Here is a 27,111-nt window from a genome sequence, read left to right on the forward strand (position 1 = left end):
AGCCAGGCGCTTCCTCCTGGTCTCCCATGCGGGTGCAGGGCCCAAGCACCTGGGCCGCCATCCACTGCCTTCCCGGGCCACAGCAGAGAGCTGGCCTGGAAGAGGAGCAACCGGGACTAGAACCCGGTGCCCATATGGGATAGCAGCGCCGCAGGAGGAGGATTAACCAAGTGAGCCACGCCACTGGCCCCCGTAATTTTCTTTTCAAACTCCGGGTAAAACAAATCTTTAAGAAAAAGTAAAAAGGGCAGGCACTGCAGTACAGCAGGCTAAGCTGCTTCCTGAAATGTTGGCATCCCAAGGGAGGACAGGTTTGAATCCTGGATGCTCCATTTCCAATCTAGCCCACTCCTAATGTGCTTGGGAAAGCAGGGGGGTGCGGCCCACGTTCTTGGGCCCCTGTACTCGCAGTGGGAAACCTGGAATGAGTTCCAGACTCCTGACTTCAGCCTGACTCAGACCCAGCGTTGGGGTCATTTGGGGAGTAAACCAATGGATGGAGGATCTCTCTCTCTCTCTCTCTCTCTCTCTCTTATTCTCTTTCTCTCTTTCTCCCCCTCCCCTGTCTCTCTCTAACTTTGCCTTTTATTTTTTTTAATTTTTTTTTTAATTTTTTTTACAGGCAGAGCGGACAGTGAGAGAGAGACAGAGAGAAAGGTCTTCCTTTTGCCGTTGGTTCACCCTCCAATGGCCGCAGTGGCTGGCATGCTGCGGCCGGTGCACCGCGCTGATCCGAAGGCAGGAGCCAGGTGCTTCTTAAGCACTTGGGCCATCCTCCACTGCACTCCCAGGCCATAGCAGAGAGCTGGCCTGGAAGAGGGGCAACCGGGACAGAATCCGGCGCCCCGACCGGGGCTAGAACCCGGTGTGCCGGCGCCACTAGGCGGAGGATTAGCCTATTGAGCCGCGGCACCGGCCTAACTTTGCCTTTTAAATAAATAAGTATTTAAAATCTGGGTACAAGGTGCTTTTGTGCGTTTTAACTATTTTAGCTAAACTTAAACAGAAATTCATTAGATTACAGAAAAGAAAAGACGTAGGAGGAATGAAAAATAAGCAAGAGCAGCAACAACAGAATAATACAAACCATTTGGATGAAAAGATTTCACTTCATTCAGCTTACATCTTTGGGTAGAAATCAGCACATTTTTGGCCATTTTGTTTCTATGCTGTTACACCAAAAATTGCCCTAGCTTTGTGATCACAGAAAAATTGGCAAGGAAGAAGTTTCATGCTGTCAAATAATTTACAATTGCTCCAACCCACTTTGAAAAGTTCAGAGCGATGGGCTACAGGGCATGGTTCCAGCAGCTTTGAAGTTTTTATTGCGTTATTTCTATGTAATGCAAATTGACAAGGTGTCTAAATTAGGGAACTCACTAGAAAATGAGGTCTGAAAGCCAGTTTTATTAGCAGCAAGGAATCCCAGCTGAAAGACTTAATCTGTCTGTGGCCGGGGCATGGGTGGAGAATACATTTTCCAACAGGGAATCAGATGGTGGGAGGGACAGGGAGGATAAGGTCAAATGGAGAAACCGGCGAATAGAAACAGGGGTTGAAAATTGTTCTGAGTTTTACTTAGCAGATATTTATATAGTCCTTTGTATGGGCCACTCCCCAAATAATTATCTTGTGAATAATGACTCATCTACTCTTTCCAACAAACTGAGGAGGCAGGTGCAAGTGGCTACAACAGCCAGGGCTGGGACAGGCCAAAACCAGGAGGCTGGAACTCCATCTGGGACTCCCACATGGATGGTAGGGGCCCAAGCACTCAGGCCATCTTCTGCTGCTTTCCCAGGTGTGTTAGCAGGGAGCTGGATTGGAAGTGGGGCAGCCAGGATCCAAACTTGTGCTCAAATGGGATACCTGTGTTGCAGACAGTTTAATCCACCATGCCATAATGTGGGCCCCCGAGTCCTGTTTCTTAGCATCAGCCTTTGCTGTTTATCACCCAATGGCAACGTGACTGAAGATGGGGAACCCAGCATGTTGCAATGGGAAGATTGCTAAGGAGACTGACTGTCCCCTCAACCTTCAGGCTCTGATCTCAACACATTCTCCCTATTGCTAAGGTCTGAACTTGCATTACTGGCCTTTGCTCTTTTAGCCTAAGGCTCTGCTTCCCCCAGGGTTCCTTGTAATTGTGCAAAGATATGGCTCCCCACCCCCAAACATCTGCGAGTGTAGCACTTCACCTAGCTTTCTGCAAAGGCAGGATGCAAGACTGGGGGCGGTGGGAGGGCAGGAAAAGACCCCAAGTAAGGGTGGGGCCTGAAAGCCACGAGAACTGATTTCACTGTTCTGTCTCTCAAGAGTGGGTCAGGAGCCGGCGCCGTGGCTCACTAGGCTGGCTAATCCTCCGCCTGCGGTGCCGGCACTCCGGATTCTAGTCCCGGTCGGGGTGCCGGATTCTGTCCCAGTTGCCCCTCTTCCAGGCCAGCTCTCTGCTGTGGCCAGGGAGTGCAGTGCAGGATGGCCCAAGTACTTGGGCCCTGTACCCGCATGGGAGACCAGGAAAAGCACCTGGCTCCTGCCATCAGATCAGCACAGTGCGCCGGCCATTGGAGGGTGAACCAACGGCAAAGGAAGACCTTTCTCTCTGTCTCTCTCTCTCACTGTCCACTCTGCCTGTCAAAAAAGAAAAAAGAAAAAAAAAGAAAAAAAAAAGGGTAGGTCAGCACTGGCTGGGGCCCATTGTGTCATCTCTCCCTCCCTTTCCAACGTTTGAGTCATTAATGGTCACAAGGCCTCATTGCAGGTGATGCGGACGTGGTGGCTTGACATTCTCCATTATCCCATCTGTGTTGCTCACTGTAAGTCATAGCACCCTTTCTTTCTTTTTCTTTTTTATAAAGATTTATTTTATTTGTTTGAAAGGCAGAGTTACAGAGAGAGGTAGATAAAGAGGAAGAAGGGTCTTCCATCCACTGGTTCACTCCCCAAATGGCTGCAAGGGCCGGAGCTGAGACAATCCGAAGCCAGCAACCAGGAGCTTCTTCTGGGTCTCCCACATGGGTGCAGGGGCCCAAGGACTTGGGCCATCTTCTGTTGCTTTCCCAGGCCATAGCAGCAGCTGGGACTCAAACTGATGCCCATAAGGAACACCGGCACTGCAGGTGGCAGCTTTACCCACTATGCCACAGTGCTGGCCCCAGTAAGTGCTTTTAAAATCAAGTATTAGCATGAAAATGATCAAGCCTGTGATGAGAAAAACTGTAGATACAGCATTGTGAAAACCAGGGTCTGACTGGCATGCAAGGGAGCTTGCAGGGACGTGAGATTCGTGGGCCGGTGCTTCGGCAGGAACCCTTCCTTCTGTGTGTTTGTGCCCCTACCCTGCAACAGTGCAGTTCCCACCCTTGGGTGTTCTTGTCCTCATAGTGCAAGTGGGTGGTGTTTCAACACCCAGCTCAACACACAGAGTAGTTTGCCCATCTGAAGGTGTGGCCTAGGACACCAAGCTGCCCTGGGCTTCTTGGGTGCACATTCCGGCCCCACTGGCCAGCCCAGGAAGCCCAGCCTGACCCCTGCCGCAGTACACAGTAACACGGCAAGCAACACTCCCTCAGCACGGACAGCACAGAGCTCAGGCTAGCTGTGCCAACGGCCACCCGCCAAACAAACAACAATGGAGTAGGAAAGACTGGTGGTCAGAACTTCCCAAGAGAATGGAGATGATGACTTTGCCTAACTCTATTATCTAAGATGCCCATTAGACACACTGTGCCCCAGACATGGCTGTTTATGAGCCGAAGTCACACTTCCCATTCCTACCTTGGCCACTCAGCTTGGTAGAGAAGACTATGCCTTCTTCATCATTGCACACTTTTTTTTTTTGACAGGAAGAGTGGACAGTGAGAGAGAGACAGAGAAAAAGGTCTTCCTTTGACATTGGTTCACCCTCCAATGGCCGCTGTGGCTGGCGCACCGCGCTGATCTGAAGGCAGGAGCCAGGTGCTTCTCCTGGTCTCCCATGGGGTGCAGGGCCCAAGCACTTGGGCCATCCTCCACTGCACTCCCTGGCCATAGCAGAGAGCTGGCCTGGAAGAAGGGCAACCGGGACAGAATCCGGCGCCCCAACTGGGACTAGATCCTGGGGTGCCGGTGCCACAAGGCGGAGGATTAGCCTATTGAGCCATGGTGCTGGCCATCATTGCACATTTAACCTGTCAAGGAGCAGGTTGGCCATAGGAGGGATGGAGAGAGAGGAGTGTGGATGATTCAGCCCCTGCCTGTAGGAAACTCCAGATGCACATTCTGCTGAGAGCGAGGGGGCTCTGTGACTTTATAAATGTGTCCCCTTGTCTGCTGGTTGCATCAGTGTGGCCTGGTTGGGCATAGACCCAATGAAGGCAGGGATCACACTTAATTGGCATATTGCATCTTGGGTAAATTGATTTTTTTTAAAAAAGATTTATTTATTTATTTGAAAGGCAGAGAGAGAGACAGAGACAGAGACAGAGGCAGAAAGATCTTCCGTCTGTTGGTTCACTCCCCAAATGGCCACAATGGCCAGGGCTGGGCCGGGCTGAAGCCAGGAGCTTCTTGCAGGTTTCCCTTGTGGGTGCAGGGGCCTAAGCACTTGGGCCATCTTCCACTGCTTTCCCAGGTGCATTAGCAGGGAGCTGGATCAGAAGTAGAGCAGCCAGGACTTGAACCAGCTCTTATATGGGATACTGGCAGAGGCTTAATGTTCTATGCCACAGTGCTTGCCCCGCAAACTGATGTTTTAACTCTTATCTCAGGAGAAGATCCCTCTCTAGGCTCTCAGCATGGCCCATGGCCTCTGAATGGACACAGTCTAGGAGTGTGTCCCTTTTGGCTCAGAAGTCCAATGCAATCACTTTTCGTGGGTGGATTGCTCCAGGCCTCGTCTTGATGTACAGAGGCTACAGAATTGAGGCCAGTGTTCAGTATTTCCCTCCATCCAGCGTTTGTGATGCCCAGAAGTGGAGCCTGAAGACGTCTCTGCCTGTGACAGTGCCAAGGAATTGGGAAAGGGGCATCATAGGTGCCCATCAGAGGGGCTGGGGGGTCAATGTCCATCATCAGGGTGGCTGAGCCTTGGGCCCTCTGCCCACCTCTTCTCTCTCACACTGTGGTTCTCTGCAGTGGAAATACAGCCCTTAGGAAGCATAGGATTAGACTGGCCTGGAGAAACAGTGTTGCAAGGGGCAGTTGTGTTATAGGAACAGGATGGCCACCTCTTCCATGCAGTCGCTGGGGTAGTTTCACAGCCTCCCTCCCGTGCTCTGGCTCTCGTTAGTTTTCTGATTTAACTCCTGGAGGCGGAGGCGGAGGCAGATGGTCAGATCCGGAAGGTGTGTTATCAACAGCTCTCCCCAAGCAAAACAAAAGTAACCTTCGGGTCACAGAGAGATGGGGGCCTCTGCAGAAAGTGAGATTTAAATACAAAGTGGAAAAAGATACTTTGAGAAAGGGCACTTTATTTTTAGAAAAGAAAAGGAATTAGGAGAAGATAATGGTTGCCATGGCAATGGTGGAGGCTGCATATATTCCATGGGCCTGGCTTTACATGCGGTGCAGGGAGCAAGACCGATTCCCTGGTGACTTCAGAAACAATACAGGCAGAAATAAAAGGGCTGTCCTGAAACAATGCGTCACGTCAGTCCCCCTGCCCTGTCACTGGCGCCCTCCTCCATAGCCTTGGATTACCGCGCAAAAAAAAAAAAAAAAAAAATCCATTTCTCCACATGAAAGGGGGAGGTGGCGCAGGCAGCATCTGCCGGCCTCTGCATTAACCCGGAAGGACCGGGCAATTTGGTTGTAAACATTTAAACACTTGGAGAGTCCACAGAAAAGTCAGATTCCTGCGTTCTCTTGGAAGCGTAGGAAACCCAATCATCCCGGCCTCCGGTTTCATGTGTCAAAAACCAGTCACGGTTTCCTCTCAACCTCATCCCACGCCCTTCTGCCTAATCCTCTTTATACCACTGCCTGGTCTCCAGGGCCATCCAGGTTCGGAGATCCATTCTGGTTATAGCCATCGTTTTCCTTCGAGAGCAGTGCCTCTCCAACTTCTGCAGGTGGACGGCGCATTAAGATGTGAATTGCTGGGTCCCATGCCCAGAGTGTCTGCTCCTTAGGGTGGGGGTCAGGGTGCGGAACTTGCCCTTCCCCATGATGCCCATGCTCCTGGGCTAGCGGCCACATTCGTGGGACCCACTGCCCCCGAGATGAATGGTTCCTACCCTTTGGTTAGCAAACACACCGCCCATCACCACCTTGATGATAGTCCTCAAAGAAATGTAGATTCAGTTGAATAACATGGGAGCCATTTTTTGCTCATTGCCGCTCAGCAGAAGAAGAGACCGCCTTTCGGGGGTGAGGGGAGAAGGACCACTGTGCCCCGCAGTGCTTGTGTCTGCAGGAGTTGGAGGTTGAAGTCTCCACAGGAACCCAGTCCCCAGACACCTGCAGATGCCTCTGCAGAGGCTTCAGGTTTTCTCAGACATTGGGGCCGGCATCTGTAGTTCTAGCCGGTCGGTTTCATGTTTTGTGTCCATGACAAACGAGAACGTGGACAAGAAAGAGCGAGCAAAGTCTATGGACACAAAGGAAAAGTCCCGCAGGGCAGTGAGAGGGGTCTGCCAAGCAGCAAGGCCGTGGAGGGGTAGGGGGAGTGGCTTCTGGGGTTGTATACCCTTCCGGACTATGGGAAAGTTAAATACGGGGTCTTCCAAGCGGTTATTCAGTACTCAGTGCTCTCCCTTCCTGCTGTGGTCTCATCCTGATTTTGTATTCCTTCCTATGGTTAGTCTCTGCTCCCAGGACCTTATCTGCAGCTCTCTTATCTTGCTAATTTCCAGTCCTCCTGCCCTTACCTTCAGTTCTTCTGTCTTGTTCATTCCCAGTCCCCTTGTCTTGGACCTGGCTCTCCACGCTAGACCCTTTGCCTCTGGCTAGCTACCTTAGAGACTGAACTGTCTCTTGATTCTATTGCCGTGGAATCAGGAGCTTTGAGCCATTTGCCTCAGATCTCAGAGAAGGGAGACCCGACTGACACAGGGGTTCTGTGAGAAAGATTTCATCTAAACCGAAGTATTTCATTCCTTTACCCATTTTAATCATCAAAGCGGTGGATGGCAAAGAATCTAAGCTTCTCTTTGTGGGAGACGGCATCTCGGAGGCTCTCAATTCCAGACAGAAGCACCAGCAGTTGGCCTTTTAGATAGTCTGAGCAGGCTTATAAAGGAAGACCCTTTGTTGGCATCTTCTTGAAACACCTGCGATGACTCTCAGACACCCCAGATTCCCGTTGAAGACTGTGGCCATCTGGAGATGCTGGGATGTCTCCTGGAAAGAACCTGGTCTAACACAGGGGATGTCGCAGGCCTGGTCCAGAAATGGTTAAAATGGACATTTGAGTTTATGTTTCCAAATTCTTAAGTCCATGCACATTGCTTTGTCATCATATGCATTTTTCATAAACCTTTACAATTATGTATTCATTTATTTTCATTTTCTTTGAAAACCAGAGAGAGATAGAGACAGACAGAGATCTTCCATCTGTTGGTTCACTTACCAAATGCCCTCATCAGCCAGGGCTGGCCCAAGCAAGGTCAGGAACCTGAAATTCAATTTTGGTCTCTCATGTGGGTGAGACCATGTGCTTGAGCCATCACCCTCTGCCTTCCAAGGAAAGCGTCAGCAGGAAGCTAGAACGGAGAGCGAAGCTAGGAATCGAATCCACCTACTTTGATATGGGTCACAGTGTTCCCAAGTGGAATCTTAACCACGGTGTCCTAATCTCACACTTTCTCATTAAGTGGCCCCCATAGGCATGGATTTCAAAACTTTTTGCACCAAAATAAGTTTATTTTCAGTTCCATTCTCCAGGAATGTTTTGAAGCACCCTCAGTTGCATTCATGAAAGTGTGACATTATTGAAGACATGTTAATGGCAATCTTTCCTTTATTGAGCACATACTATGAGCCCAGTGTTTTAAGTACATTTTTAAGTTTAATATTCACAACAACATTGAAAGTAAGGATTTTACCACCATTCTACAGAGAGAAAAATTTGCTCAGAGATTTAATGTTTTCAAGCATCTTTTGGCTGGTGAGTGGTAGAGTTGGGGTTGGAACCCAGGTCTGTCATTTTCTGCTAACCACCCCATTGCTCAGTGCTTCTCAAATTAAAGGCTTGCCTTTATTATTACGTGTACAGCTTTTGAACATGGCAAGCAATATCCAGGTTTAAAACCAATCCCTGGGGCCGGCGCTGTGGCTCACTTGGTTAATCTTCTGCCTGTGGCGCTGGCATCCTATATGGGCACCGGTTCCAGTCCTGGTTGCTCCTCTTCCAGTCCAGCTCTCTCTTGTGGCCTGGGAGGGCAGCAGAGGATGGCCCAAGTGCTTGGGCCCTGCACCCGCATGGGAGACCAGGAGGAAGCTCCTGGCTCCTGGCTTCGGACTGGCGCAGTGCCAGCCGTAGCAGCCATTTGGGGAGTGAACCAACGGAAGGAAGACCTTTCTCTCTGTCTCTCTCCTCACTGTCTATAACTCTACCTGTTAAATAAAAAAAAAATAAAAAATAAAAAAATAAAACCTATCCCTAAAGCCCTAGGATCAGTGAAGCATTTGCTGCACTTTCCTTTGAAGGGTGCCATCGCCTTCCTAAGTGAACGGAGCCCCAGTGCAGTCTTCTTGGTAATGGCAGTGTTTGGCAATGGCTGCACGCCCCCGTCTCCTGTGATTCCTCCACAGGCTGACTTTGCAAGTAAGAAAGTTCCAGTTGTCTCCCCATTTTCCATGCTAGCCTGGGATCAACGGAGACACTATGGTAACAATGAGTTCTCCCTGCGCCCTTCTCCCACAGTGGCCCCTGCCACAGCTGGGCTTCATCTGTGGGCCTGGAAACAAACTCCTGCCCCCAGCACAGGACTGACTGTGAACCTGGAGGCTGAGCTCACCCCAGATTCGCAGCCCAATCCTCGTGGTTCTGAACTCTCAGCTCTGGCTGTCATTTTGTTTTAAAATAAGGGGGGAAGGCCATTTAGAAGGCGGCTGTCCATTTTTCCTCCATGTCAAACACTGTAAGAAAGAGCCAAGGAGACTGCTGTGGGTTTATCATGGGTCCCACAGGGAAAGCTCTCAAGCACTGGGCATTCTGTTAACCAGAACTTCCAACCAATCAGCATCCCTGCCTGTCTAGAAGATGTTAGAATGTTGATCCTAGAGAAGATTCTGGAGTGTTCCAATGGCTGCTCAACTGGCTTCCTTGCCCACAGTCTACTGCCTACCCACTGTCAAGCTCAAGTCTCCACATGGCTGCTCAAGTGAGCTTTCTAAGGGTGGGTGTTTGATGCCGCAGTTAAACCACCACTTGGGCCACCTACACCTACACCCCATGTTGGAGTGCCTGGGTTCGAGTCTTGGCTCCATTCCCGATTCCAGCTTCCTGCTAATCCAACAGGTGAAGGTCCAAGTAGTTGGGTCCCTGCCACCCACATGGGAGACGCTGATTAAGGTCCAGCTCCTAACTTTGACCTGGCCCAGTTCCTATTGCTGATGCCATTTGGGGAGTGAACCAGAGGATAGAAGACCTCTCTCTTTCCCTCTTCCTCTCTGGCTTTTTTTTTTTTTTTTTTTTTTTTTGACAGGCAGAGTGGACAGTGAGAGAGAGAGACAGAGAGAAAGGTCTTCCTTTGCCGTTGGTTCACCCTCCAATGGCTGCCGCGGCTGGCGCGCTGCAGCCAGCGCACCACGCCGATCTGAAGCAGGAGCCAGGTGCTTCTCCTGGTCTCCCATGGGGTGCAGGGCCCAAGCACTTGGGCCATCCTCCACTGCACTCCCTGACCATAGCAGAGAGCTGGCCTGGAAGAGGGGCAACCAGGACAGAATCCGGTGCCCCGACCGGGACTAGAACCTGGTGCGCCGGCACCACAAGGCGGAGGATTAGCCTATTGAGCCGGGGCGCCGGCCCACCAGATGCTTTTTTAATCAGCCCTTTGCAGTCTCTCCAGTTTCCTTCCTTACTGCCCTACTCTCCTCTTCTCTCTGTTACCCTATTCAGCCACTGTGGTTTCTGCACTGTTCCAAGCCCACCTCAGGGCATTTGCACGTGCTAGTCCTGTGACCTGGAGCAATCAACCCCCTGATAGTCACATGGCTCACTCCGTTAGTCCTGTCAGGTTATAGGCCAAAGGTCAGAGAAGCCTTTCTGGTCTTTTCCTTATGAAAATGGCAACTCTTATCATCGCTGTCCTTTTAGCTTGCTTTAGTGTGTTTTCTTCACACTTAAAATTACATTGTTTACATATTGCTTACTGTTCGCATTGCTGTCTCCTGCACAAAAGTGTAGTCACCAAGAGGGCTGCATCCCGTACATGGAGGCAATCATGTGCCTGTGGTGGGTGCACGCCTAGCGTGTCTTAAATGAACGAAACTTCTCCCACGCTGCCCGCCACACTGCAGGTTCTACTCCAGAGTACTTAATAATCCCCGGACTTCTTACCTGGTTGGTTTCGCACTTCTGGACCGAAAAACATTTTGAACTAAGGAATAACTTCAGGTAAGCTGCATACATATTAATGGTACGCTTGGTAAATATGTATGTGCCTGCAAAACATTCATGCGTATCCAATCTACATCAAAATGGAGGGCTTTTCCAGTCATCCCAAAGGCTCCCTGTAGCTCCGTGGCAGTCAGTATTCCTTGAGGACAACCCGCTATCTGACCTCTACCACCATAGATTAGTTAGTTGTGTTTGTTTAAAAATCATCTGTATACCATTCACCTCCATGCTAACAAGTGATTCTCTTGTCAATTGTTTATTATTATTATTACTCTCTAGAACACAGAGGGAGCGAGGAGACCCAGAACCAAAGGTCAGACAAGGCCACTGGCCTAGCATGCTGTACAAGGAGAGTTCCTGTTGTCCCCTCCAATTCCCAATTTTAAATGCCAGTGGATCCACGTGAGGCTGAAACCCGGGCTGCCAATGAACTCTATTAGCATGTGAAGTGGCTCATAAAAGTCCGAGGGTGGAACTGATATTCATCCCGGCCACCATAGGGGCTTGGCGCCACTGGGCAGAGTTGGGTAATTTACTCCCTTGGTGTTAATCTGTATCCAAGTTGGCCCATTGATAAATACCCAGCCATCCCAGCCTTTAATCGTCTCTTTTTCCCTGGGTTTAATGTCATTAGAACAAACCTCCATGGATTTTCACTGAGTTACATGACTGCCAATCTCTGCTATAAAAATATTTCCCTAGAGGTAAAATGTTGGCAATTGTTTCTGCTAAATCAGATGGTGTTTTATTCCAGAAGGAGATGGTTTCTCTCCGAGTCTAAGCCAGCCAGGCAGGGGTAGCAACTGCCACAGAAGGCCTCCTCTCCCTCCCGGGGCCTCCGGAAGGAAGGAGCTGGAAGGGCTGGGAGCTAAAACCCAATTTCATTCAGCTCTTGCCTAACCTGATCATTTTTGGAAGCACATGGCTTCTGTCTTCCCTATTATCTTCTCAAAACATCTCCCCCACGTCTCTAAAAGAGCACTATAAACCAATTACCTTCCAAGAGTTCTGCCTCTGCAGAGATGGGTTATATTTATGAAAACAGTTTTCATAGACTAAAAGGCTTTCTCTATGGTGTGCCAGGAAATAATACCACAATCCTGCCAAGAGAAGCTTCTAGAAACCAACAATACCACAGACACAGGAATAACCTTTGAGCCCGAGGATCAGGTTGGCGCTCGCACCTGACCTGTTTCTGTGTGTTGAGAGCCCGTTTCCTGTGTTATGACTCAAAGCGAATCATTTGTTCGGCTGAAATGCGTCCCAAATGCTTGCTGCCCCCAGTCTCAGGTTGCTTTGGCAGTGTGCATGAAGCTTGTGAAAAGCCAAATTTCATTTGCATTGAGATCTTTCCTATTGAAATTCATAATTCCATGAGAATTAGTGTGTGTGTGTGTGTGTGTGTGTGTGTGACCGACCCAGGGCCCACAGTTAGTGAGAGGCTGTTTACAGAGTCAGCCCTCCAGAGAAGGACCTCAGAGAGTGGTGAATGGTGACAGACACAGTTGGTGGCTTCCTTCAGGGGCTAATTTATGGGGTTCCATGGAGACCTCTTTCTGTCCTTCCAGCACCCATGTAAACAATTCCCTGTATCAAATCCCTGTGATTGAAAACACCTGGTAGGGTTTATAGTTTCCTGTCTGACTCATCGTATTTTACACTTACCCATAAAGCAGTCTAACATCCATTTGTAGGCAGAAGGCTGGGTACAACTAGATGAATGAGTAAATAAAAAATGATGAGACTTCTTGGGGGCTCAAATCTCCCTTCACATTAAGCAGAATCAGAAAGAACTACAACGGTGGTGATTATACAAGGTTACTTTAAAAAGTTCATGGAACATGCATATTATCAGAAAAAAATCTTTGCATGTGTTTCAAAATTTTTGCACCAAAATGATATCTTTTAATTCCCTTTTCCACGTGCTTTTTGAAGTATCCTAATAGTAAGGCCTTCAACTGATTGAGTGAGGCTCACCTGCCCATAATGTGGGGAGTAATCTGCTTTATTCCACCTACTGATCAAAGTTTAGATCACCCACAAAACACCTCCATAGAAACGTCTGTACTAATGTTTGAGGGCAGATAGTTGGCCTGGCAGTTAGACATTGGTTGAGATGCCCCTGTCCCAAATCAGAGAGCCTGAATTTGATCCCCGTCTCCGGCTCCTGAGTCGGCTGCAGACCCTAGGAGGCAGCAGTGATGGCCCAAATGCTTGGGTTTCTGCCACTCACATGAGAGACTTGGATGGGGTCCCTGGCTCCCAGTTTTGGTCCCGGATCTGACTTGGTCTGGAAATTCATTCTCATTCTCTTTCTCTTTCTCTCCACTCCCCCATCCCCCGCCAGTAGATAAATAAAACAATGTTTGACCAAATATGGAGGCATTGTAGTCCAGCCAACTCGACACACAGCACTAACTGTTCCACCGGCCTCTCTGTGTTCCGGTGAGACAGCTCTCCCAGCCTCCCCCATCTCCTCATTTTCCCTCGCAGCTGTCCTCTAGTAAATCTCTCGCGTGGCCAATCCCGATTTGGTATCTACTTCTCAAAATGCCCAGACCCACACATTCCCGCATCTCCAGGGCCTGATTCACAGTAGGTTCTCAGTGAATACCCACTGGGTGAAACAGTGACGGTGTGGCTGTGAGAGCAGTTTGCAGGGACATGTGGCCCTCTGGTCACTGGGGGTGATTCCTCCGATGAGATTGCTCAGAGGGTCCCCTTCCTCATCTCCTTGACTTCTAAACCCTGTTTTTTTGACTTCTCTTTGTCTTAACAGGAAAGGACATAACCCCTCAGTAGAAGAAACCCAGGCTCCACCAACAGCATTTGAACGTTTCTTTGCCTAAGATGGCCAAGCTTTCAAAGAGTCTCTTCTCCTTTGAAATCCCAGCATAACCAGAGGAACCAGGTTATTTTCCAGTTGCTTACCGGCCAGGGCGCTGCTGCAGTAGAAGCTAACTGGGTCCACTGGGATCCCTCGTCTGGGCGGAGAAAAAGGCATTTGTGAATGTGGGATGCTCGCCAGAGGCAGGGCTGGTCTGAGGAGGGTGGGAATAATCCCACTTCCTGAACTTCTAGGGCAGCCTGACCAAGTCAAATTAAACTCAACTGTACAGAAAAAAAAAATGTCCTTGGGGGGGTGGGAAGTGAAAAGAGAGGCCTGGGGAACTTAGCACAAAGGGCACCATGAGAAGCAGCTGGGTCTTTGGTCTCTGTGACTGGTGGGGGTGACCACTGTCAGGTTTGGAATAATTCGGGGTTCTGGCTTTTTGTACCCCCCCCCCCAGAAAAGAGAGACAGAAAAAGGAGACAGAGCCGACCTCAACAGACAGGTTGCTTTATTAAAGCCAAGAGGGGCAACAGTCTGTTCATGCGAAGAGACTGCGGCAGGTGTCCGTAGACTGTGCCTTTATCTGGTTGCAGAGACAACTTGCCTCGGGCGGGAAAGGGAGCCTGTGGCTGGAGACTGGCGGAAGTAGGGGGTGTCTGCTTCACAAGGTGCCCTGTGCACTTCTCTGCTTCGCCAGATGTTTTGCACGGAGTTTGGGGGAGGTTGGGCTCGGTTCCTGCTTTTGCTGAGGGTTTCAACAGAAAGGGGAGTGGGGGAAGGTTACGTCCTGTGAGTTGCACTGCCCTTCCGCCACAGCACCTACAGAACCCTCACCCGGGTTCCAAGTTGAATGTCCCAGCATCTTCCTTCTGCCCAGAGGGTGGTTCCCATGGTCACTGCCAACAGGGAGGGGAGCTCTGCAAAGTGCAGCCCCTGGGGAAACTGCCCTCACATGCCATCGCCACCCCACCCTCTACCCAGCCGTGTCAACAACATTCCGACCTGCACACACCTGGCTCTGCTGGTTGTAGATCTACCTAAGGCGGCGGCTCTCCGCCTGGAAGTCCCTCACCTTTAGAAGCCCAGAGAGGGGCTGGCATTGACCCAGGTTGCGGGGCTGTAGAGCACTTCCTCCAACCAGGCCTGGGGAGTCCTAGAATAGAGGAACGCAGCCCTGCTGACACCTTGATTCCAGTCCTCTGAGGCCCCAGTTGGCCGTCTCACCTCCACAAATGTACGATAATTAATGTCTGCTGTTTTAAGCTACTGAGTGTGGTGATTGTGACAGCTGCAATAAAAAAACAAAACACACAAACGAAAACAAGGACCTCAGACCCTCCCCACCCATGTCGATGTGTAGAGTTTCAGTACGTTGTGGTGGAAGAAATGATCCATGGAGTAGGAGACAGGGTGGAGGTGAGATTCGGAGGGGAAGGGTGAGAAAGCCCACTGCACACTGATTTTGGGATCATGTCAGAGTCGGCCATCAGGGCCGAGGTGTGGACTCGGTGCCTGGTGGGCGCTAGGATTAGCTGTCCTGTGAGGGGTTGCAGTGACAGCAGGGGCCTTTGGGAGGGTGACCACACACTGCAGTCACCCTCTAGGAGCCACTGGTGAAGCTTTCCCTTGCACATCACCTCCCAGAGTCACTGGTCAAGTGCCTCTTGCACCCCCCTCGCAGAGCCTGTGTCTCAGAGGGTGGGTCTCAGAGTCACCCGCGGTGCTTCTTTGCCCTCCCATGTCTGGGTCCTCTGCAAGCCCAGTGCAATCAGAAGGTCAGCAGATGGTGATGGGGCTCCCCAGGGGTCCAGTCTGGAAGCCATTGTTCCAAAGTTACAGCACAAGGCCGCAGGGCCTCCTGCCAGGAGGCCAGGCCCACTGCCCCAGGCAGTCTTGGGTGCCAGCCATTGAGATTCTCAAGGCAGATGTCCTGCTACAGTTGAACTCCTTGGGGGTCACCGTCTTTGACTTTGGAGCCTATGTTGTTGTTTATTGGGGCTCGGCTGTCCTGAGTGTAGGAGCTTTGGCCTTAACCGGACTCCTGGCAATTCTTTTTGGCTTTTTAGCTTTTCACCATTTTTGGGCTCTTCAATACGTTCTTGGCTGAGCAGCTACTGCTGGTTTCTTGACTTCTGTTCCTGTGGCTGTTGGGTTTTGGGCTTGGCCGCACCTGCCCTCCTGGCCTCGGCTTGAAGTTCCCTGGAAGTCACTGTGTTTGTTGAAAGGAACCTGAGGTGCTGGTGCCCCCGGTGTGCACCTGTCTGCCCTTGCTCACCAGGCTCCTGAGACCCGGCTGGATAAGTTGTTCCTCTCTACTTCCTACTTAGTGGACATCAGTGCCTTCAAAAGTGAGCTCAAATTATCAGAAAGGAGTATCCCATTACATTTTTTTAACTGCATCTTATTTATTTGAGAGACAGAGAGGGCGCACGCTCCCATCTGCTGGTTCACTCCGCAAATGCTGGCGATGTCTGGGTCGAGCCAGGAGCTGGAACTCCATGCAGATCTCCCACAGGAGTGGCAGAAACCAAGCCCTCCCCCCCCCCCCCCCCCCCCCGCCTCCTGGACTCTTCACTGGTGGGAAGCTGCAGGCAGACGCTGAGACTCAACCCCACGACACGCTGGGGGATCCTTGCATCCCTGGAGGAAGAGGATTCAGACAAGAGACAGAGGTTGGTGATCACCCTGCAGAAGTTAATGGAGGAGTGGGGGTGGGGGATGGAAGGGGCTGGTGGGGAGCTCAGCAGAAAACCGAGCGCCCTGTCTATGCTTAGACTGGGGTTTCATGGGTGCAGGGGGAACTTTTTCCTGCCGTTCCTACTCCACCCCCTCAGGGATGTTGCTGGGCAGGAAGCTTCCAGGGTGTGAGGGTGCCTGGAGGGGAGGGGGTATTCTTGTCCATTGTGATCCAACAGGAAGGTCCATATGCACTGGGCCAGGAAGCCCCGCCCTCAGCTGTCCTTGGGGGGTGCGGATCCCCCTTCCCTGGGGTGTTATTGGACGGGAAGATTTCCTGGCCGCTGGATCTTCCCTACAGTGTCAGCGGCCTGGGCAGGAAGAGTTCCTGGTGGAGGTGTTCCCTCCAAGGTTTCCAGAGGGACTTTTGATGTGCAAATGTCAGGTTGCTTTCAAGGCAAGCTTCAAAGACCTCTAGGTTCTTCCCTGATTCAGCTGCAGGAAATTCTAGTTTTTTTTTTTTCTTTTTTCTTTTCTTGTCATGCCTATGGGCTCATGCCTGTTTGCCTTCTCCCTGCCTAATACTGACATTTAACCGCTAGGATAAATGTCCTCTCCCTTATGTAGTTTTATGGTTTTAAAAAGTAACCCCAGGGCATCCATATTCTGTCCCAAGGATAAAGGTCCATAATGGGGAGTCAAGAATCTATTGGAGGGGCCAGCATTGTGGCGTAGCAGGTTTAACACTGGCATTCCATACAGGAACCGGTTCGAGATCTGGCTGCTCTGTTTCTAATCCAGCTCCCTGCTAATGTGCCTAGGAAAGGAGCAGAGGACGGCCCAAGTGCTTGGGCCCCCGCACTCACCTGGGAGACCTGGAAGAAACTCCTGGCTCTTGGCTTTGGCCTGGCCCAGCCCCAGCCTTCACAGCCATTTGGGGAGTAAACCAGCAGATGGAAGATTCTCTCTCTCTCTCTCTCTCCTCCTCTGAATGTAACTCTGCCTTTCGAATAAATTAAGAATCTACTGGAAGGACTAGGCAAATGATTAAAATATAAGATTTACAATTTTGAGGAGAAATGACACAGGTTTCAAAGCAGTTGGGGGCAGTGCATGGGTGGATGGGAGAATAGAGACATAGCTGTTGCCTGCTGTTGTGCCAGCCCCCCTGCTTTCTAGGGTGAGAATCTGGGTGAGGTGTTTGCATCTACGAAAGTAGATTTCCCTATCTGTGAATTTGACTAAATTCCAGCCTCACCTCAAAGTAGACTCCTCTGTCTTTCTCCATTGCCTTTATATTAGTTATGGAACTGTGTATTGTCTTTCTCATCCACTAGTGGGTCAGCTCTGTGAAGACGGCGACCTTGGCCATCCTGTTCACTACATGAGGTTTAATGCCTAGAATGGTGCCTGACATATAGCAAATATTTGAGAATTAGCCGTTCTGGAAAAAAAAATGTAGACTTTAAAAGAAATAAGATATGTAATACACTTGGCATAGTGCCTGGCGTGTTGTTGAAGAGATTTTGGCTTTGTTACCATTGTGATCATTGCTATCAGTTGCTGGAAACTTGGAGTATGCTCTTCTGAGCTAGGGAAAACTGGATTAAAAGACCTTAAACTATGAACAAGCCCTTTGGGTCATATCCACTCCTGCAAACTCAGCCATTTCTGCCTGAACTTCTAACCTGGTCTTCAGCCCTGATCCACCTGCCGAGCCACCTGCTCACCTTGCTGTTCTCTGAGTCAGCATCACCCAGCTGCTGGGGATTTCTCATGAGGGCTTTGTACACACGCAGAGCCAGAACAGCCCAAAGGACTCCAGCAAACCCTCCTTGTGCTCCCAGCAAGCATGGCCCAGACTCCTACAAGGACGCCTTGGATATGTAGGCAGGGCTGATGTCATGGGTATGTGGCATTGGCCCTGTTGTTCAGAAGGGTCCAAAGCTTGGTTTAATTCTCTGCAGTTGCCACCTTGAAATTCATTGTCATTGAACTTGAACAATGGAGCCTGCACCTGAGCAGAGGCCTTGCCGTGCATTTGCATGTATTTATCCAAATGATGCTCCCTGAACACAGAGTGCTGGTGGACTCATGATGTGTGGGAGTTCAGGGACACTCAAAAGTGAGTACCAGGAAGCATGTTGCACCTACAACTGGGTGGGTGGGCATGCCAAGAGCCCCAAGATGTCCTGCTTTCCGGTCAAACTAGAACTTACTTCAAACATAGACAGGAGGCAGGAGTAGTCTAAGAAACCCCAATGACCCAAATTCTCGATCCTGTTGTGATGAGCAGAGTGATGGCTCCCAAAGGTGTCAACACCTTGACCCCTGGGTCCCATGAATGTGATCCGCATTCCTTATGTGGGTTGAAAGGACTTTGCAGATGCCATGAAGGCCTGAAAATAGGGAGATTCTTGGATGAGCAGAGCATGAGGAGGTGGGGTGGGCAACTTAATCCCATGAGCCCTTTAAGGTTGAGAACTTTCTCCACCTGGAGGCAGAGTGCTCAGCAGAAAGAGAAGTCAGACTTCAGACTGAGCCCTGCAAAGATTGCATAAGCTGTCTTGGCTCCCAGGTCGGGTAATGAATGGGATTTGGCCCTGGGGATGTTGTTCACTGACCCCTGGCCTAGTTGGGGGCTGGGCATAGGGGATGCTCCAATGGCTGAGACAGGCACATGTTGCCAACAGCCTCTGTCCAGCAGGGAAGCAGATGGGCAAACAGGCTATGACCAACCCATGGACTGAGAAGGAGTGTGAGCACATAGGTGTGTGGAGGGGTCCTGGGGTTGGGGGCAGCTGGGGAGGGCTTCCCAGAAGAGGGAGGCATGACCCAAGCCAGCAGAATCAGGAAAATCCCAGCGGCTGTCTTCCAGAATCGGAGCTTGATGGGGAGCTGCCTGTACAGGGTGGGGAGTTTTCACTTCAAAGCTTTTGAGCCCCTAAACAGCCCCCTCCCTCAGTGTCTGCAGAGACCAAGCCCTACAGTGAGAAGAGATGTGGTGCCTGGGAGGACAGACCCCCCTCCCACTGTTCCGCTCCATGCGACAAATGGAGGGGACGTGTTGAGGAGATGATTGTGAGTCAAGCCACACTGGGCATCCAGACAGAGGCAGAGGAGCCTGTGTCACAGGCAAAGTGGGTCAGATTCATGGGTCCCCACTGTGTGCTTGGCTGTTTTGGGTTCTACCGTATCCCTTAAAAGTCCACATATTGATACCCTAACCATGTGCCTCCTAGTGTGACCTTGTTTGGAGACAGGGTTGTCACACATGCAATTAGTTTTTTTTTTTTAAGATTTTATTTATTTAGTTGACAGGTAGCATTATAGACAGTGAGAGAGAGAGACAGAGAGAAAGGTCTTCCTTCAGTTGGTTCACCCCCTAGATGGCCGCTACGGCCGGTGCACTGCGCCGATCCGAAGCCAGGAGCCATGTGCTTCTTCCTAGTCTCCCATGCGGGTGCTGGGGCCTAAACACTTGGGCCATCCTCCACTGCCCTCATGGGCCACAGCAGAGAGCTGGACTGGAAGAGGAGCAACCGGGACTTGAACCGACGCCCATATGGGATGCCGGTGCGGCAGGCAGAGGATTAACCTAGTGTGCCACGGTGCCAGTCCCCCTCATACATGCAATTAGAATGAGGTCATAATGCAGTAATCTGGGCCCCTAATCCGGTATGTCTGGTCTCCTGATTATCTCAGTCTGTTTGCTGTCGCTATTACAAAGTACCCGAGAGGTCAATGTATGAAGAAAGGAAGCTCGGCTAGTTCAGGTTCTGGGGGCTGGGAAGTCAGGAGCATGGTGCTGACATCGGCTCATATCTGGTGGCGGCCTTCTCACCGCATCCTAACACAACAGAGGCAGCCCATGGTCAGGCGAGCAAGCGTGGTGGGTCAGGCCTCCCCCCTCCTCTTGCAGAGCCACTAGCACCATCCAAGGACCTCATCCCATCCTAACTGCCTCCCCAAGGCCCCACCTCCAATCCTATTAACATATGCCCCGGGGGATTGGGTTTGCAACACTTGAACTCTGGGAGACAGACATTCAAGCCATGACACTGATAAACACTGGCGATCTGGACACAGACTCTGGTTTGTCTTTAATATGGAGTGAGAGCTTAGAAGACACAGCAGGGCAATCCTGGCCCAAAGTCCTCCCAGTTTTGCCCGCCTCTTTATAGTCTCACTCACACGCTATTCCACAGCAACTCCATAGCAACGTCCTATTCATGAAGTCTTCCCTGGGCATTTAACATCATTTTCATAGGAACATTCTTTCCCCCTGCATTCATGTTGCATCAGTTTGCATAGTATTGAGTTACTTGATGAGACTACATAAACGCGTACAGCTGCCACAAGCCACTGCTGGACAAGTCCAACAGACTCCTACTGAACATGGACCTGAGCTGGGGGGAGTGGCGGATGGAGTGCATTCATTTGCAGAGCCCCCTGGCCCACGGGGGGCCATGGTCATCACATTTTCTGGTGGAAAAATAGGGGTCAGTTCTAAAAGCTGTCACCTTTCATGATGGATTCAGCCATGAGACGGGAGAGTTTGATAGTTTCCGAGTATGTTTTTCTACTCAATGCTCAGCTGACCATTCTGGTCACTAAATTTTCGGTTTAATGTTTAGGGTAAAAGTGATTACAGGAAGTCTCCCAACTTAGGATGATTGATTGCATTTCTGATTTTTTAATGTTATGAAGGTGTAACAGCAACGTACATTCAATAGAAACAGTGTTGAACTTTGAATTTTGATCTTTCCCCTGCTAGCAATCTCCAGTATACTTCTTTCTCGTCATGCTGGGCGCAGCAGTGAATGAGCACAGCTCTCAGTTAGCCCTGTGATCGTTCAGGCTGCAGGCAACCGCTACAGTTTGCTGTGTTGTCACCTAGGATGTTTGTGGGTTGGGTGTGTTAATGTTCAACTTATAATATTTTCTTTTTTTTTTTTTTTTGATAGGCAGAGTGGACTGAGAGAGAGAGAGACAGAGAGAAAGGTCTTCCTTTTTGCTGTTGGTTCACCCTCCAATGGCCGCCGCAGCAGGTGCGGCCGGCGCACCGCGCTGATCCGATGGCAGGAGCCAGGTGCTTCTCCTGGTCTCCCATGGGATGCAGGGCCCAAGGACTTGGGCAATCCTCCACTGCACTCCCCGGCCACAGCAGAGAGCTGGCCTGGAAGAGGGGCAACCGGGACAGAATCCGGCGTCCCGACCGGGACTAGAACCCGGTGTGCCGGCGCCGCTAGGCGGAAGATTAGCCTAGTGAGCCGCGGCGCCGGCTCGATTTATACACCGGCTGAACTTATAATATTTTCAACTTGTGATGGCTTTATTGGGAAGTGACCTCGATCATGAAGTCAAGGAACATGTGGATTTCTTAGGATGAATGCGTAGCAAGTAGATATCTGTCTAGGGTCCAAAAACCTGCATGCTTTTCAAGCTGGTGATAGAATTTGCCCAATTGTCCTTTATGTAGTACCTAGCAGTGCTAAGCTTAAGTGTTCTCCCAACCTGTTCTCAACTCTGGGTAGCACAGAGGAGTTCATTATGTTTGACTTCAGCAAATTAAACTCTACGTGTTCAGTAAACTTTCTACCACACCATATCACCAACACCACCACAACAAAACAAACAAGCAAAAAACCCAAAAACCATTTCTAATTCAAGCCAATGCTTCAACCACTGTTCGAGCCTTGTTGCAGAGGTGTTTTGAGGGATGCACCAAGAGGTGCGGCCAAGGTCAGCCTGTGCAGGTTACGGCTGGGACACTCCTTTTCCTGTCCACCGAGAGCCTTTGGGTGTGGGGTTCTCCCTGCTCCTGCGGGGTCGCAATAATTTTCCTGCTTGGTCTCACCAACCACGACCTCCTCTCTGGGGTCTCGTTGAATCTACCAGCAAGCAGAGTGCCAGGCACCCTGTTTAACAGCTTCTTGGCGCTTGTATCCCCATCATCTCCTTTCCTTTTCCCTTTTCCACCACCCAGGAAGCCCTTGCTTGATCTTAGGGAAGTCCTCCTTTCTTCCAAGGCATAGTGGAGTCTTCTTCAGTAGCCGTGGGGCTTTAGGCTTTTAGGAACCAGAACCAGGAGGAGGTCTGTGAGTACTGTCCCAACCCTTCCCAAGAGCCTTGCTCTTTGAATGACAATGGCAATGAAAGAAAACATCAGGAAAAAGAAAGTGATTATTCAGATAAAATTCTCCTGCCCCACATCTCTTAGCTCACAGCAATCTGCAAATGTGATCTTACTCTTTTAAGTTAGCCTTTTGACAGGAGCTCATAGCGTTAACTATAAGATCACTTTGAATCCATTATTTTCAATGGCTAAAATATTTAGGATAGTGCATAAGATAATCTTTCATTCAGATAATAATTCCTCACTGAATTATATTACCTACAGGCTTTACTGCTTTTAACTGAGATAAAAATGAACCAGATTTGACTTCTTAGTGGGGTTCAGTGTCAGATGGGGTTGTTGAATAGGACTCCATTGGACTCAACAAGTCCCCTCTGTGTGTGAACTTGGGCTGGACCTGGTGGACAACACCAACCTGAAAAGGTCACTGCCATCACCCTAAAGAGTGTGCAAATTGATCTTCCTATTTAGATGAATTGAGAGAAGTCAGTTTAAATGACTGCATGTCAAAAAGTTTAAGTCTTTGGAGAAAATTCACAATCAAAATTTTTTTTTAAAGAAAACAGAGTAAGACCGTCTGATTGCTCACCCCAGTCTGGGAGGCAGCAAACCAACACTCTCGGGCATCCTCGGAGAGAGGAATTTTGAATATTTTGCATTCTGTCTTCCCCTGCAGCAGCCTGAGGAGACTGTGACATCAGAGAACAGGAGACTCAGACAAATGTCACAGCCACCTCCCAACGCATTCTCAGTTCTAATTTGGACCAGGTCAGACCATCTGGGGTACGTACTTCTACCTCATTAATTTTGCCCTTTTATGAATGTCTTCATGGAGTGGAAAGAATAGCGGGGATGTTTTTGGAGTCTGACTGACCTGGGCCGCATTCCAGCTGCTTTGGCTACTGCGTGTATAATCTTGGGTAATGAGCTCAGGCCCTCCTTGTGAAAACATCCCCGAGTCCTGCTTCTTCCGGAAATGAATTATCCCCTCCCGCGGGTGAAATTCGCATAACCATGGTGGCGGTGGCGGTCTCTTGATCAAGTGTGTTCATTTCATCACGGGCTTGTCTTCTCCTAGCACCTTGACAGTAGGGAGCATGGCTGAATTGTAGCTGTGCCCCAAGACAGCACAGAGCCTGGCACGTGCGGATGTCTTAGGAGGTACGTCATAGATTTGTTCTGCAGAAGCTGCAACAGCAGGGCTGGGCCAGGACAAAGCCAGGAGCCGGGGGCTTCTTCCAGGTCTCCCACGTGGGTGCAGGGGCCCAAGAACTTGGGTCATCTTCCACTGCTTTCCCAGGTGCCTTAGCAGGGAGCTGCCTTGGAAGTGGAGCAGCTGGGACTTGAACTGGTGCCCATAAGGAATGCCGGCATGCAGGTGCTGGCTTAACCTGCTACATCACACTTCTATGTGATTCGGTAATCAAACACTTGATCTTAGCAATGTAAATGCATCTTTTATTGTAGACTATCTTAAAAATTTGGAAGAATAGTAAATAAATGAGCAACAATAATAGTAGGCAGAGCAGAAAGTATTGCCAAGGGGCAGTCTCTATTTTTTATAATGAAACCATTAAAAATTTTGAAAAAAATCTAATGAATATTTATTCTACCAGATATATAGACTTTTTCCATAAGATCTTTTTTATATCATTCACCTGCAGAGAAAAATCACTTTTTCATAGATTAAACCAGGATAAATACCAGCCCACTCTCTGTCCAAAGTGTCATAAATTTTCCATTAGTGAACTAATGAGATTTAATGAAGCCCAAATTAAGGCTCATAACACTTTGGAAAGAATCTTTCTTTGCTCTCAAACCCTGCGCCTTTGCACTCATCTTCAAAGGAAGCATTAATGAGAAGCAATAAATCCCAGCATGATTGTGATTAAATTTCATGAATTAAACAGAAGCACTTTTGCAAAATGGTAAATTCAATCAGTAGAACAGATATTTTTCCTTTTCAGTCAAACCAAGGCCCAAATGTTTCTCCAGACCTTGGCGCTTTGATTCTGAGGATTACTGAGTATCATGTTTTCAAATATCTTCAAGATTACATTGCAAAACTTAACTCCTGCCTTGGAAAACGGGGCCCCACACTGCCTTGCCTTTCCTCCTGCCTGTCCCATCCCCCACTCCCCAACACACACACCTGCAAATTTGGCGGCTCCTTGGACAACAGTGAGGGAGTACTAGTGGCTCTGACTGTAGAGTTGTAGAATGCAATTCTTGCACTCTGGGTTCTCTGTGTTAAGTGAGAAGCACCAGCTCGGAAATAATTTCTGCCAGTCACTGTAGGTTTTCCAGTGCCTTGGCAATGAGAACCGGCAGCTCACTGACAGCATTTTAAATGACCTACATTTGTGTGGAAAGCCACGTGGCCCAGCCCAGCAGGATTAGAGAGGGCAAAGATGCTCTGGCCCTGATTGCCCATCCACGCAAGCAGGCTGGATCCTGCCTGCTTGGCGTCTCTGTCTCACCATCTGCACCACTGCCGATGCATTAGGCAGGTGTCCCTACCGCTGCTGGAAGGGACATTTGTTCCCTGTAATTTGCCACTTTTCCAGGTGGTTAAGGGAAATTGGACTCATTGCTGGCTACCAGAGGCAAGCAAATTGGGAATGATATGAGTGAGTTAATGCCAATCCTTATCTGGGTAAATACCATTCATGGGGTCAACGCTCAAGTGGAGAATGGTTCCCCAGCTAATTTGGAGTGGACACCCCAGGAACATCCAACATCCCTCATGAAAATTTTGGAACGTTCCATCCTGTTGTCCACATGTTGATCAGACCACAGATTTTGAACTTTGGAGAATATTGTCTCTGTACTCAAGGTTGAAATATATTTCTCAAAGAATGTGTCTTGAAAACAATTGCAAATCCCTATACCTCAGAAGTGAGGAGGCTGGAGGGCACAATGCTCACATGTTTCCAAGGAGAGTTCAGGACCAAGGTTCTTCACATTCAGCAGAGTTCTAGAGACTACTTTTTAGGTCTTTCTGCCCTTAATCCTGGCCAAGGGTCTCCTATTCCCCTGTGGTTTCCCTCTGCTGTACTTCTGGTGCTAAGGCTTCCTCCCAAGCTCCAGACAAAGGGGCGTGGCTGAAGAGGAACCAATCATAGTACCCCAGATTCTGGAATGTGGTGCTTGGGCTCCTTGCTCATTGCATGGAGACACCCTTCGTTCAATCATAGACTATTTGGGAGGCCTCTGCCTAGATAGAGCACTACTCCGGGCACTGCCTGGGAAAAGAGCCATGAACAAAACAGTGACATCTCCTCTCTTTAGAATGTTTACGTGATGGGGTGGGTGGGAAGTACTGAGGCAGGTAACAAACAAGTCAATACACACGATTATTTGTGGCAGTGCTAAGTGTCACAGTGGATGTGAGTAGATGAGTGACAGAGCACTAGGCTAATGCCCAGGAAGAAGTGGAAATTAGGGTGTGGGGGAGAAGACCCTAGGGATACTTGAGTTGCCGGTTTTAGCTGTCCCATAAACCCAATTCCACCCCCCAGTAAACTCCCTCTCAGGCCAAAGTCGAGTCCAGGTCTTGGCTCATACATTCCTGATCACTTTTTAATACCATGAAGATCCTGGTTAAAAATGGCCAACAAGTCAGCTAGCAAATCTCTGCTGACCTGGTTCTGTACCAGGTGCTGTGGTGAACTCAAAGATGAGCAGGTTAAGCTCAGTCCCCTTAAGGATCTTTTAATTAATTAGCTGGCTGCTGAGCGGTGGGAACAGGTTCATGTGACAATACCAAACAGATTTCGTGGGGCCTAATGTTGACTGCCCTACTTGCTTGGGGAGGGGGAGAGTGACCATACACATGGGCCTCAAAAAATTCATGGAAAAGTGGACTTAAAAGATAAGTTTGTTCTGGAGCAAAAAAATTTTGAAATCCATGCTTGGTTTTTTTTTTTTTTTGTTTTTTTTTTTTTACCATTGGGCACAAACTTTTTGCCTTGTGTAAGAATGCCTCTTTGGAGAAGGCACTGGGATTGAGATAGCACTCAATTTCATCTTCACTGAATCCCAATTGTTGAATAAAAGAACACTGAAGCACAGACATTCAGGTGCAAGATCAGATTTGAAAACATTGATTATTTTGTTTATTGATTAATTCATTGCCTATTAAAAATGATTATAGGGAAGACTGGGAGGGGAGAGAAATGGGCTAAAAACCTAACAGTATCTAGGAAATGTGGGAAACCACATTCTTGCCTTTCTCTTTTTCTCTCTCTGTTCTGCCCTTCAGTGATTTTATCCAGTCCTAGAGTTTTAACTACAACCTGGATGCTGGTGATTTCCAAACTTTTGTCTTTAGCCTAGAGCCTATCTTTAGTCCTTTCAACTCTAGACTAGACATCGAGTCTTGTTGACATTTCCACTTGTAACCCAAGCGTAACATTCAAAATTGCAGTCTTAACTCTACACCCGCACCCAACCTGTTCCTCCTTGGTCTTCTTCCTTGGTAAATAGTTCCACCATCCACCAGGGAGATGGGTCAGAAACGTAGTTCTTCCTGTTTCATCTCTCTGACCTCCTACTTCCAAATCATCAAAACTACTTCTTGAGTCCATCTCATGACCATCACCCTGTCCATCATCATCATCTCTAATGTAAGTCTCTGCTCATCGGAAGTAGACTCAGCTTCCTTGGAAGGGATCATGGAGGCTAGGAAAGCATCCATTGCACACTGACGACCCATCCAAGGAAGTCACAAACTCTAATGTATTCCTAGTCCAGAAAGAAATAACGCTTGCATCCTCCACTGCTTCTGGTGAGTTGTGCTGTGACTCTAGAACACGTAGAGTTGGGACTACTTCATGAAATGTCAGCACTGGAAAACAGTTTGAGATCATCTAGACCAACTGCTTCATAACACCAGTGGGAAAACTAAGGTACAAAGAG

General features: G+C 49.3%; 2 long non-coding RNA genes across 2 annotated transcripts in view; both read left to right on the plus strand.

The window, feature by feature from the left end:
- The first annotated feature begins 8,652 nt into the window (after positions 1-8,652).
- Positions 8,653-14,836, plus strand: LOC138847274 (uncharacterized). Its single transcript, XR_011385007.1, has 3 exons — positions 8,653-9,320; positions 10,444-10,540; positions 13,323-14,836. It is a non-coding gene; the product is annotated as an uncharacterized lncRNA (long non-coding RNA).
- Positions 14,837-15,918: 1,082 nt separating this feature from the next.
- Positions 15,919-27,111, plus strand: part of LOC103351671 (uncharacterized) — a 29,710-nt gene continuing 18,517 nt past the window's right edge. The window contains exons 1-2 of the long non-coding RNA XR_011385008.1: positions 15,919-16,048; positions 22,868-22,974. This is a non-coding gene — a long non-coding RNA (uncharacterized lncRNA). The remainder of the gene's footprint in view (positions 16,049-22,867; positions 22,975-27,111) is intronic.

The sequence above is a fragment of the Oryctolagus cuniculus genome, chromosome 20 (assembly GCF_964237555.1).
Source record: "Oryctolagus cuniculus chromosome 20, mOryCun1.1, whole genome shotgun sequence".
In the NCBI taxonomy this organism is placed as follows: Eukaryota; Metazoa; Chordata; class Mammalia; order Lagomorpha; family Leporidae; genus Oryctolagus; species Oryctolagus cuniculus.